Source organism: Salvelinus namaycush, chromosome 14 (genome assembly GCF_016432855.1).
Source record: "Salvelinus namaycush isolate Seneca chromosome 14, SaNama_1.0, whole genome shotgun sequence".
In the NCBI taxonomy this organism is placed as follows: Eukaryota; Metazoa; Chordata; class Actinopteri; order Salmoniformes; family Salmonidae; genus Salvelinus; species Salvelinus namaycush.
In genome coordinates, this window is record NC_052320.1 from 9,708,328 (window position 1) to 9,722,144 (window position 13,817).

The following is a 13,817-nucleotide window of genomic DNA, read 5'->3' on the forward strand; positions in this document are numbered from 1 at the left end:
TTTTATCTTTTTTTATTTGTTAATGTTAGTGACCATATCTGTGGAGATCACAGGATGCACGTTTCATTACTCACTGTAATGTTAGTGACCATATCTGTGGAGATCACAGGATGCACGTTTTCATTACTCACTGTAATGTTAGTGACCATATCTGTGGAGATCACAGGATGCACGTTTCATTACTCACTGTAATGTTAGTGACCATATCTGTGGAATCACAGGATGCACGTTTCATTACTCACTGTAATGTTAGTGACCATATCTGTGGAGATCACGGATGCATCGTTCATTACTCACTGTAATGTTAGTGACCATATCTGTGGAGATCACAGGATGCACGTTTCATTACTCACTGTAATGTTAGTGACCATATGTGGAGATCACAGGATGCACGTTCATTACTCACTGTAATGTTAGTGACCATATCTGTGGAGATCACAGGATGCACGTTTCATTACTCACTGTAATGTTAGTGACCATATCTGTGGAGATCACAGGATGCACGTTTCATTACTCACTGTAATGTTAGTGACCATATCTGTGGAGATCACAGGATGCACGTTTCATTACTCACTGTAATGTTAGTGACCATATCTGTGGAGATCACAGGATGCACGTTTCATTACTCACTGTAATGTTAGTGACCATATCTGTGGAGATCACAGGATGCACGTTTCATTACTCACTGTAATGTTAGTGACCATATCTGTGGAGATCACAGGATGCACGTTTCATTACTCACTGTAATGTTAGTGACCATATCTGTGGAGATCACAGGATGCACGTTTCATTATTCACTGTAATGTTAGTGACCATATCTGTGGAGATCACAGGATGCACGTTTCATTACTCACTGTAATGTTAGTGACCATATCTGTGGAGATCACAGGATGCACGTTTCATTACTCACTGTAATGTTAGTGACCATATCTGTGGAGATCACAGGATGCACGTTTCATTACTCACTGTAATGTTAGTGACCATATCTGTGGAGATCACAGGATGACGTTTCATTATTCACTGTAATGTTAGTGACCATATCTGTGGAGATCACAGGATGCACGTTTCATTACTCACTGTAATGTTAGTGACCATATCTGTGGAGATCACAGGATGCACGTTTCATTACTCACTGTAATGTTAGTGACCATATCTGTGGAGATCACAGGATGCACGTTGCATTACTCACTGTAATGTTAGTGACCATATCTGTGGAGATCACAGGATGCACGTTTCATTATTCACTGTAATGTTAGTGACCATATCTGTGGAGATCACAGGATGCACGTTTCATTACTCACTGTAATGTTAGTGACCATATCGTGGAGATCACAGGATGCACGTTTCATTATTCACTGTAATGTTAGTGACCATATCTGTGGAGATCACAGGATGCACGTTTCATTACTCACTGTAATGTTAGTGACCATATCTGTGGAGATCACAGGATGTAAGTCGCTCTGGATAAGAGCGTCTGCTAAATGACTTAAATGTAAATGTAAATGTACGTTTCATTATTCACTGTAATGTTAGTGACCATATCTGTGGAGATCACAGGATGTACGTTTCATTATTCACTGTAATGTTAGTGACCATATCTGTGGAGATCACAGGATGTACGTTTCATTATTCACTGTAATGTTAGTGACCATATCTGTGGAGATCACAGGATGCACGTTTCATTATTCACTGTAATGTTAGTGACCATATCTGTGGAGATCACAGGATGTACGTTTCATTATTCACTGTAATGTTAGTGACCATATCTGTGGAGATCACAGGATGTACGTTTCATTACTCACTGTAATGTTAGTGACCATATCTGTGGAGATCACAGGATGTACGTTTCATTATTCACTGTAATGTTAGTGACCAATCTGTGGAGATCACAGGATGACGTTTCATTACTCACTGTAATGTAGTGACCATATCTGTGGAGATCACAGGATGCACGTTCATTACTCACTGTAATGTTAGTGACCATATCTGTGGAGATCACAGGATGCACGTTTCATTACTCACTGTAATGTTAGTGACCATATCTGTGGAGATCACAGGATGCACGTTTCATTACTCACTGTAATGTTAGTGACCATATCTGTGGAGATCACAGGATGCACGTTTCATTACTCACTGTAATGTTAGTGACCATATCTGTGGAGATCACAGGATGCAGTGTCATTACTCACTGTAATGTTAGTGACCATATCTGTGGAGATCACAGGATGCACGTTTCATTACTCACTGTAATGTTAGTGACCATATCTGTGGAGATCACAGGATGCACGTTTCATTACTCACTGTAATGTTAGTGACCATATCTGTGGAGATCACAGGATGCACGTTTCATTACTCACTGTAATGTTAGTGACCATATCTGTGGAGATCACAGGATGCACGTTTCATTACTCACTGTAATGTTAGTGACCATATCTGTGGAGATCACAGGATGCACGTGTCATTACTCACTGTAATGTTAGTGACCATATCTGTGGAGATCACAGGATGCACGTTTCATTACTCACTGTAATGTTAGTGACCATATCTGTGGAGATCACAGGATGCACGTTTCATTACTCACTGTAATGTTAGTGACCATATCTGTGGAGATCACAGGATGCACGTTTCATTACTCACTGTAATGTTAGTGACCATATCTGTGGAGATCACAGGATGCACGTTTCATTACTCACTGTAATGTTAGTGACCATACTGTGGGATCACAGGATGCACGTTTCATTACTCACTGTAATGTTAGTGACCATATCTGTGGAGATCACAGGATGCACGTTTCATTACTCACTGTAATGTTAGTGACCATATCTGTGGAGATCACAGGATGCACGTTTCATTACTCACTGTAATGTTAGTGACCATATCTGTGGGATCACAGGATGCACGTTTCATTACTCACTGTAATGTTAGTGACATATCTGTGGAGATCACAGGATGCACGTTTCATTATTCACTGTAATGTTAGTGACCATATCTGTGGAGATCACAGGATGCACGTTCATTACTCACTGTAATGTTAGTGACCATATCTGTGGAGATCACAGGATGCACGTTGCATTACTCACTGTAATGTTAGTGACCATATCTGTGGAGATCACAGGATGCACGTTTCATTACTCACTGTAATGTTAGTGACCATATCTGTGGAGATCACAGGATGTACGTTTCATTATTCACTGTAATGTTAGTGACCATATCTGTGGAGATCACAGGATGCACGTTTCATTACTCACTGTAATGTTAGTGACCATATCTGTGGAGATCACAGGATGCACGTTTCATTACTCACTGTAATGTTAGTGACCATATCTGTGGAGATCACAGGATGCACGTTGCATTACTCACTGTAATGTTAGTGACCATATCTGTGGAGATCACAGGATGCACGTTTCATTATTCACTGTAATGTTAGTGACCATATCTGTGGAGATCACAGGATGCACGTTCATTACTCACTGTAATGTTAGTGACCATATCTGTGGAGATCACAGGATGTACGTTTCATTATTCACTGTAATGTTAGTGACCATATCTGTGGAGATCAGGATGCACGTTTCATTACTCACTGTAATGTTAGTGACCATATCTGTGGAGATCACAGGATGTAAGTCGCTCTGGATAAGAGCGTCTGCTAAATGACTTAATGTAAATGTAAATGTACGTTTCATTATTCACTGTAATGTTAGTGACCATATCTGTGGAGATACACGGATGTACGTTTCATTATTCACTGTAATGTTAGTGACCATATCTGTGGAGATCACAGGATGTACGTTTCATTTCACTGTAATGTTAGTGACCATATCTGTGGAGATCACAGGATGCACGTTTCATATTCACTGTAATGTTAGTGACCATATCTGTGGAGATCACAGGATGTACGTTTCATTATTCACTGTAATGTAGTGACCATATCTGTGGGATCACAGGATGTACTTTCATTACTCACTGTAATGTTAGTGACCATATCTGTGGAGATCACAGGATGTACGTTTCATTATTCACTGTAATGTTAGTGACCATATCTGTGGAGATCACAGGATGTACGTTTCATTACTCACTGTAATGTTAGTGACATATCTGTGGAGATCACAGGATGCACGTTCATATATCACTGTATGTTAGTGACCATATCTGTGGAGATCACAGGATGCACGTTTCATTACTCACTGTAATGTTAGTGGACCATATCTGTGGAGATCACAGGATGCACGTTCATTACTCACTGTAATGTTAGTGACCATATCTGTGGAGATCACAAGGATGCACGTTTCATTACTCACTGTAATGTTAGTGACCATATCTGTGGAGATCACAGGATGCACGTTTCTTACTATGTAATGTTAGTGACCATATCTGTGGAGATCACAGGATGCACGTGTTCATTACTCACTGTAATGTTAGTGACCATATCTGTGGAGATCACAGGATGCACGTTTCATTAATCACTGTAATGTTAGTGACCATATCTGTGGAGATCACAGGATGCACGTGTCATTACTCACTGTAATGTTAGTGACCATATCTGTGGAGATCACAGGATGCACGTTTCATTACTCACTGTAATGTTAGTGACCATATCTGTGGAGATCACAGGATGCACGTTTCATTACTCACTGTAATGTTAGTGACCATATCTGTGGAGATCACAGGATGCACATTTCATTACTCACTGTAATGTTAGTGACCATATCTGTGGAGATCACAGGATGCACGTTTCAACTCACTGTAATGTTAGTGACCATATTGTGGAGATCACAGGATGCACGTTTCATTACTCACTGTAATGTTAGTGACCATATCTGTGGAGATCACAGGATGCACGTTTCATTACTCACTGTAATGTTAGTGACCATATCTGTGGAGATCACAGGATGCACGTTTCATTATTCACTGTAATGTTAGTGACCATATCTGTGGAGATCACAGGATGCACGTTTCATTACTCACTGTAATGTTAGTGACCATATCTGTGGAGATCACGGATGCACGTTTCATTATTCACTGTAATGTTAGTGACCATATCTGTGGAGATCACAGGATGCACGTTTCATTACTCACTGTAATGTTAGTGACCATATCTGTGGAGATCACAGGATGTACGTTTCATTATTCACTGTAATGTTAGTGACCATATCTGTGGAGATCACAGGATGCACGTTTCATTACTCACTGTAATGTTAGTGACCATATCTGTGGAGATCACAGGATGCACGTTTCATTACTCACTGTAATGTTAGTGACCATATCTGTGGAGATCACAGGATGCACGTTGCATTACTCACTGTAATGTTAGTGACCATATCTGTGGAGATCACAGGATGCACGTTTCATTATTCACTGTAATGTTAGTGACCATATCTGTGGAGATCACAGGATGCACGTTTCATTACTCACTGTAATGTTAGTGACCATATCTGTGGAGATCACAGGATGCACGTTTCATTATTCCAGTAATGTTAGTGACCATATCTGTGGAGATCACAGGATGCACGTTTCATTATTCACTGTAATGTTAGTGACCATATCTGTGGAGATCACAGGATGCACGTTTCATTACTCACTGTAATGTTAGTGACCATATCTGTGGAGATCACAGGATGCACGTTGCATTACTCACTGTAATGTTAGTGACCATATCTGTGGAGATCACAGGATGCACGTTGCATTACTCACTGTAATGTTAGTGACCATATCTGTGGAGATCACAGGATGCACGTTTCATTATTCACTGTAATGTTAGTGACCTAATCTGTGGAGATCACAGGATGCACGTTTCATTACTCACTGTAATGTTAGTGACCATATCTGTGGAGATCACAGGATGCACGTTTCATTACTCACTGTAATGTTAGTGACCATATCTGTGGAGATCACAGGATGCACGTTTCATTATTCACTGTAATGTTAGTGACCATATCTGTGGAGATCACAGGATGCACGTTTCATTATTCACTGTAATGTTAGTGACCATATCTGTGGAGATCACAGGATGCACGTTTCATTATTCACTGTAATGTTAGTGACCATATCTGTGGAGATCACAGGATGCACGTTTCATTACTCACTGTAATGTTAGTGGCCATATCTGTGGAGATCACAGGATGCACGTTTCATTACTCACTGTAATGTTAGTGACCATATCTGTGGAGATCACAGGATTCACATTGCATTACTCACTGTAATGTTAGTGACCATATCTGTATAGCATGCACCCCAGGTACTGAGTAAGCAGGATATAAATGTCATGAAAATAGTGAGCAATTTACTTGTAATTGCTTCTAAGCAAGAACACAAAGCCAGCAGGTGTAGGCATGGCTGACTCAGCTCTATGCCAGCGTGGGAATGGGGTAGGTTTGGGACATACACGGAGTACACCAAACGTTAGGAACACCTTCCTAATACTGAGTTACACCAGTGGTGCTCATGGCACCTACTACCAAACCCCGTTCAAAGGCACTTCAAATCTTTTTTCTTGCCCATTCACCCTCTGAACGGCACACATACACAATCCTTGGCTCAATTGTCTCAAGGCTTAAAAATCCTTCTTTAACCTGTCTCCTCCTCCTCATTTTTACATTTAACCTTTATTGAACTAGGCAAGTCAGTTAAGAACAAATTCTTATTTAAAATGACGGCCTACCCGGGCCAAACCCGGACGACGCTGGGCCAATTGTGCGCCGCCCTATGGGACTCCCAATCACAGCCGGATGTGATACAGCCTGGAATCAAGATGCACTGAGATGCAGTGCCTTAGACCGCTGCCCCACTCGGGAGCCTACTCTGACTGAAGTGGATTTAACAAGTGACATCAATAAGGGATGTTGGTCAGTCCATGTCGTGGAAAGAGCAGGTGTTCTTAATGTTTTGTACACTCAGGGTACAGTATGCCAGCTCTCTATAATAATATACAGTAGACCTTACTGCTCTCTATAATAACATATACACAGTAGACCTTACTGCTCTCTATAGAACATATACACAGTAGACCTTACTGCTCTCTATAGAACATATACACAGTAGACCTTACTGCTCTCTATAATAACATATACACAGTAGACCTTACTGCTCTCTATATAACATATACACAGTAGACCTTACTGCTCTCTATAATAACATATATAAAGTAGACCTTACTGCTCTCTATATTAACATATACACAGTAGACCTTCCTGCTCTCTATATTAACATATACACAGTAGACCTTACTGCTCTCTATAGAACATATATACAGTAGACCTTAATGCTCTCTATATTAACATATACACAGTAGACCTTACTGCTCTCTATAATAACATATATACAGTAGACCTTACTGCTCTCTATAATCATATATACAGTAGACCTTCCTGCTGCTCTATAATGAACATATACACAGCAGACCTTACTGCTCTCTATAATAACATATATACAGTAGACCTTACTGCTCTCTATAATAACATATATACAGTAGACCTTACTGCTCTCTATATTAACATATATACAGTAGACCTTACTGCTCTCTATAGAACATATATACAGTAGACCTTACTGCTCTCTATAATAACATATATACAGTAGACCTTACTGCTCTCTATAATAACATATACACAGCAGACCTTACTGCCTTCTATAGAACATATATACAGTAGACCTTACTGCTCTCTATAATAACATATATACAGTAGACCTTACTGCTCTCTATAGAACATATACACAGTAGACCTTACTGCTCTCTATAATAACATATACACAGTAGACCTTACTGCTCTCTATATTAACATATATACAGTAGACCTTACTGCTCTCTATAATAACATATACACAGTAGACCTTACTGCTCTCTATAATAACATATATACAGTAGACCTTACTGCTCTCTATATTAACATATACACAGTAGACCTTACTGCTCTCTATAATAACATATACACAGTAGACCTTACTGCTGTCTATAGAACACATATACAGCAGACTTTACTGCTCTCTATAGAACATATACACAGTAGACCTTACTGCTCTCTATAGAACATATATACAGTAGACCTTACTGCTATCTATAGAACATATATACAGTAGACCTTACTGCTCTCTATAGAACATATACACAGTAGACCTTACTGCTCTCTATAGAACATATATACAGTAGACCTTACTGCTATCTATAGAACATATATACAGTAGACCTTACTGCTCTCTATAGAACATATACACAGTAGACCTTCCTGCTCTCTATATTAACATATACACAGTATACCTTACTGCTCTCTATAGAACATATACACAGTAGACCTTACTGCTCTCTATAGAACATATATACAGTAGACCTTACTGCTCTCTATAGAACATATATACAGTAGACCTTACTGCTCTCTATAGAACATATACACAGTAGACCTTACTGCTCTCTATAGAACATATATACAGTAGACCTTACTGCTCTCTATATAACATATATACAGTAGACCTTACTGCTCTCTATATTAACATATACACAGTAGACCTTACTGCTCTCTATAATAACATATATACAGTAGACCTTACTGCTCTCTATAATAACATATATACAGTAGACCTTACTGCTCTCTATAATAACATATACACAGCAGACCTTACTGCTCTCTATAATAACATATATACAGTAGACCTTACTGCTCTCTATAATAACATATATACAGTAGACCTTACTGCTCTCTATATTAACATATATACAGTAGACCTTACTGCTCTCTATAGAACATATATACAGTAGACCTTACTGCTCTCTATAATAACATATATACAGTAGACCTTACTGCTCTCTATAATAACATATACACAGTAGACCTTACTGCTCTCTATAATAACATATACACAGCAGACCTTACTGCGCTCTATAATAACATATATACAGTAGACCTTACTGCGCTCTATAATAACATATATACAGCAGACCTTACTGCTCTCTATAATAACATATATACAGTAGACCTTACTGCTCTCTATAATAACATATATACAGTAGACCTTACTGCTCTCTATAGAACATATATACAGTAGACCTTACTGCTCTCTATAGAACATATATACAGTAGACCTTACTGCTCTCTATAGAACATATACACAGTAGACCTTACTGCTCTCTATAGAACATATATACAGTAGACCTTACTGCTCTCTATATAACATATATACAGTAGACCTTACTGCTCTCTATATTAACATATACACAGTAGACCTTACTGCTCTCTATAGAACATATATACAGTAGACCTTACTGCTCTCTATAATAACATATATACAGTAGACCTTACTGCTCTCTATAATAACATATACACAGTAGACCTTACTGCTCTCTATAATAACATATACACAGCAGACCTTACTGCGCTCTATAATAACATATATACAGCAGACCTTACTGCGCTCTATAATAACATATATACAGTAGACCTTACTGCTCTCTATAATAACATATATACAGTAGACCTTACTGCTCTCTATAATAACATATATACAGTAGACCTTACTGCTCTCTATAGAACATATATACAGTAGACCTTACTGCTCTCTATAGAACATATATACAGTAGACCTTACTGCTCTCTATAATAACATATATACAGTAGACCTTACTGCTCTCTATAATAACATATACACAGCAGACCTTACTGCTCTCTATAGAACATATATACAGTAGACCTTACTGCTCTCTATATTAACATATACACAGTAGACCTTACTGCTCTCTATAATAACATATATACAGTAGACCTTACTGCTCTCTATAATAACATATACACAGTAGACCTTACTGCTCTCTATATGAACATATACACAGTAGACCTTACTGCTCTCTATAATAACATATACACAGCAGACCTTACTGCTCTCTATAGAACATATATACAGTAGACCTTACTGCTCTCTATATTAACATATACACAGTAGACCTTACTGCTCTCTATAATAACATATACACAGTAGACCTTACTGCTCTCTATAATAACATATATACAGTAGACCTTACTGCTCTCTATAGAACATATATACAGTAGACCTTACTGCTCTCTATATTAACATATACACAGTAGACCTTACTGCTCTCTATAATAACATATATACAGTAGACCTTACTGCTCTCTATAATAACATATACACAGTAGACCTTACTGCTCTCTATATTAACATATACACAGTAGACCTTACTGCTCTCTATAATAACATATACACAGCAGACTTTACTGCTCTCTATAGAACATATACACAGTAGACCTTACTGCTCTCTATAATAACATATATACAGTAGACCTTACTGCTCTCTATATTAACATATACACAGTAGACCTTACTGCTCTCTATAGAACATATATACAGTAGACCTTACTGCTCTCTATAATAACATATATACAGTAGACCTTACTGCTCTCTATAGAACATATATACAGTAGACCTTACTGCTCTCTATATTAACATATACACAGTAGACCTTACTGCTCTCTATAATAACATATACACAGTAGACCTTACTGCTCTCTATAATAACATATATACAGTAGACCTTACTGCTCTCTATAGAACATATACACAGTAGACCTTACTGCTCTCTATAATAACATATACACAGTAGACCTTACTGCTCTCTATAATAACATATACACAGCAGACCTTACTGCTCTCTATAGAACATATACACAGTAGACCTTACTGCTGTCTATAGAACACATATACAGCAGACTTTACTGCTCTCTATAGAACATATACACAGTAGACCTTACTGCTCTCTATAGAACATATACACAGTAGACCTTACTGCTCTCTATAGAACATATACACAGTAGACTTTACTGCTCTCTATAGAACATATACACAGTAGACCTTACTGCTCACAATAGAACATATATACAGTAGACCTTACTGCTCTCTATAATAACATATATACAGTAGACCTTACTGCTCTCTATAATAACATATATACAGTAGACCTTACTGCTCTCTATAGAACATATATACAGTAAACCTTACTGCTCTCTATATTAACATATACACAGTAGACCTTACTGCTCTCTATAGAACATATATACAGTAGACCTTACTGCTCTCTATAATAACATATATACAGTAGACCTTACTGCGCTCTATAATAACATATATACAGTAGACCTTACTGCTCTCTATAATAACATATATACAGTAGACCTTACTGCTCTCTATAATAACATATATACAGTAGACCTTACTGCTCTCTATAATAACATATATACAGTAGACCTTACTGCTCTCTATAATAACATATATACAGTAGACCTTACTGCTCTCTATAATAACATATATACAGTAGACCTTACTGCTCTCTATAATAACATATATACAGTAGACCTTACTGCTCTCTATAATAACATATACACAGTAGACCTTACTGCTCTCTATATGAACATATACACAGTAGACCTTACTGCTCTCTATAATAACATATACACAGCAGACCTTACTGCTCTCTATAGAACATATATACAGTAGACCTTACTGCTCTCTATATTAACATATACACAGTAGACCTTACTGCTCTCTATAATAACATATACACAGTAGACCTTACTGCTCTCTATAATAACATATATACAGTAGACCTTACTGCTCTCTATAATAACACATATACAGTAGACCTTACTGCTCTCTATAATAACATATACACAGTAGACCTTACTGCTCTCTATAATAACATATATACAGTAGATCTTACTGCTCTCTATAATAACATATACACAGTAGACCTTACTGCTCTCTATAATAACATATACACAGTAGACCTTACTGCTCTCTATAGAACATATATACAGTAGACCTTACTGCTCTCTATATTAACATATACACAGTAGACCTTACTGCTCTCTATAATAACATATATACAGTAGACCTTACTGCTCTCTATAATAACATATACACAGTAGACCTTACTGCTCTCTATATTAACATATACACAGTAGACCTTACTGCTCTCTATAATAACATATACACAGCAGACTTTACTGCTCTCTATAGAACATATACACAGTAGACCTTACTGCTCTCTATAATAACATATATACAGTAGACCTTACTGCTCTCTATATTAACATATACACAGTAGACCTTACTGCTCTCTATAGAACATATATACAGTAGACCTTACTGCTCTCTATAATAACATATATACAGTAGACCTTACTGCTCTCTATAGAACATATATACAGTAGACCTTACTGCTCTCTATATTAACATATACACAGTAGACCTTACTGCTCTCTATAATAACATATACACAGTAGACCTTACTGCTCTCTATAATAACATATATACAGTAGACCTTACTGCTCTCTATAGAACATATACACAGTAGACCTTACTGCTCTCTATAATAACATATACACAGTAGACCTTACTGCTCTCTATAATAACATATACACAGCAGACCTTACTGCTCTCTATAATAACATATACACAGTAGACCTTACTGCTGTCTATAGAACACATATACAGCAGACTTTACTGCTCTCTATAGAACATATACACAGTAGACCTTACTGCTCTCTATAGAACATATACACAGTAGACCTTACTGCTCTCTATAGAACATATACACAGTAGACTTTACTGCTCTCTATAGAACATATACACAGTAGACCTTACTGCTCACAATAGAACATATATACAGTAGACCTTACTGCTCTCTATAATAACATATATACAGTAGACCTTACTGCTCTCTATAATAACATATATACAGTAGACCTTACTGCTCTCTATAGAACATATATACAGTAAACCTTACTGCTCTCTATATTAACATATACACAGTAGACCTTACTGCTCTCTATAGAACATATATACAGTAGACCTTACTGCTCTCTATAATAACATATATACAGTAGACCTTACTGCGCTCTATAATAACATATATACAGTAGACCTTACTGCTCTCTATAATAACATATATACAGTAGACCTTACTGCTCTCTATAATAACATATATACAGTAGACCTTACTGCTCTCTATAATAACATATATACAGTAGACCTTACTGCTCTCTATAATAACATATATACAGTAGACCTTACTGCTCTCTATAATAACATATATACAGTAGACCTTACTGCTCTCTATAATAACATATATACAGTAGACATTACTGCTCTCTATAATAACATATATACAGTAGACCTTACTGCTCTCCATAGTAACATACAGTACCAGTCAAAAGTTTTAGAACACCAACTCATTCAAGGGTTTTTCTTTATTTTTACTATTTTCTACATTGTAAAATAATAGTGAAGATATCAAAACTATGAAATAACACATTTGGAATCATGTAATAACCAAAAAAGTGTTAAACAAATCAAAATATATTATTTATTTGACATTCTTCAACTAGCCACCCTTTGCCTTGATGACAGCTTTGCACACTCTTGTTATTCTCTCAACCAGCTTCATGAGTTAGTCACCTGGAATGAATTTCAATTAACTTCTCTAGGATAGGGGGCAGCATTTTCACGTTTGGATGAAAAGCATACCCAAATTCCACTGCCAGCTACTCATCCCCAGAAGATAAGATATGCATATTGTTGGATAGAAAACTCTGAAGTTTCTAAAACTGTTTGAATCATGTCTGTGAGTATAACAGAACTTATTTAGCAGGCGAAACCCAGAGGACAAACCATTCAGATGTTTTATTTTTAGGTCACTCTCTTTTCAATAAGATTTAATTGGGAAACCAGATTTCTAATTGACTTGCTTGCAGTTCCTACCGCTTCCACTGGATGTCAACAGTCTAGAGAAATTGGTTGAGGTTATTCCTTTGTGTAAT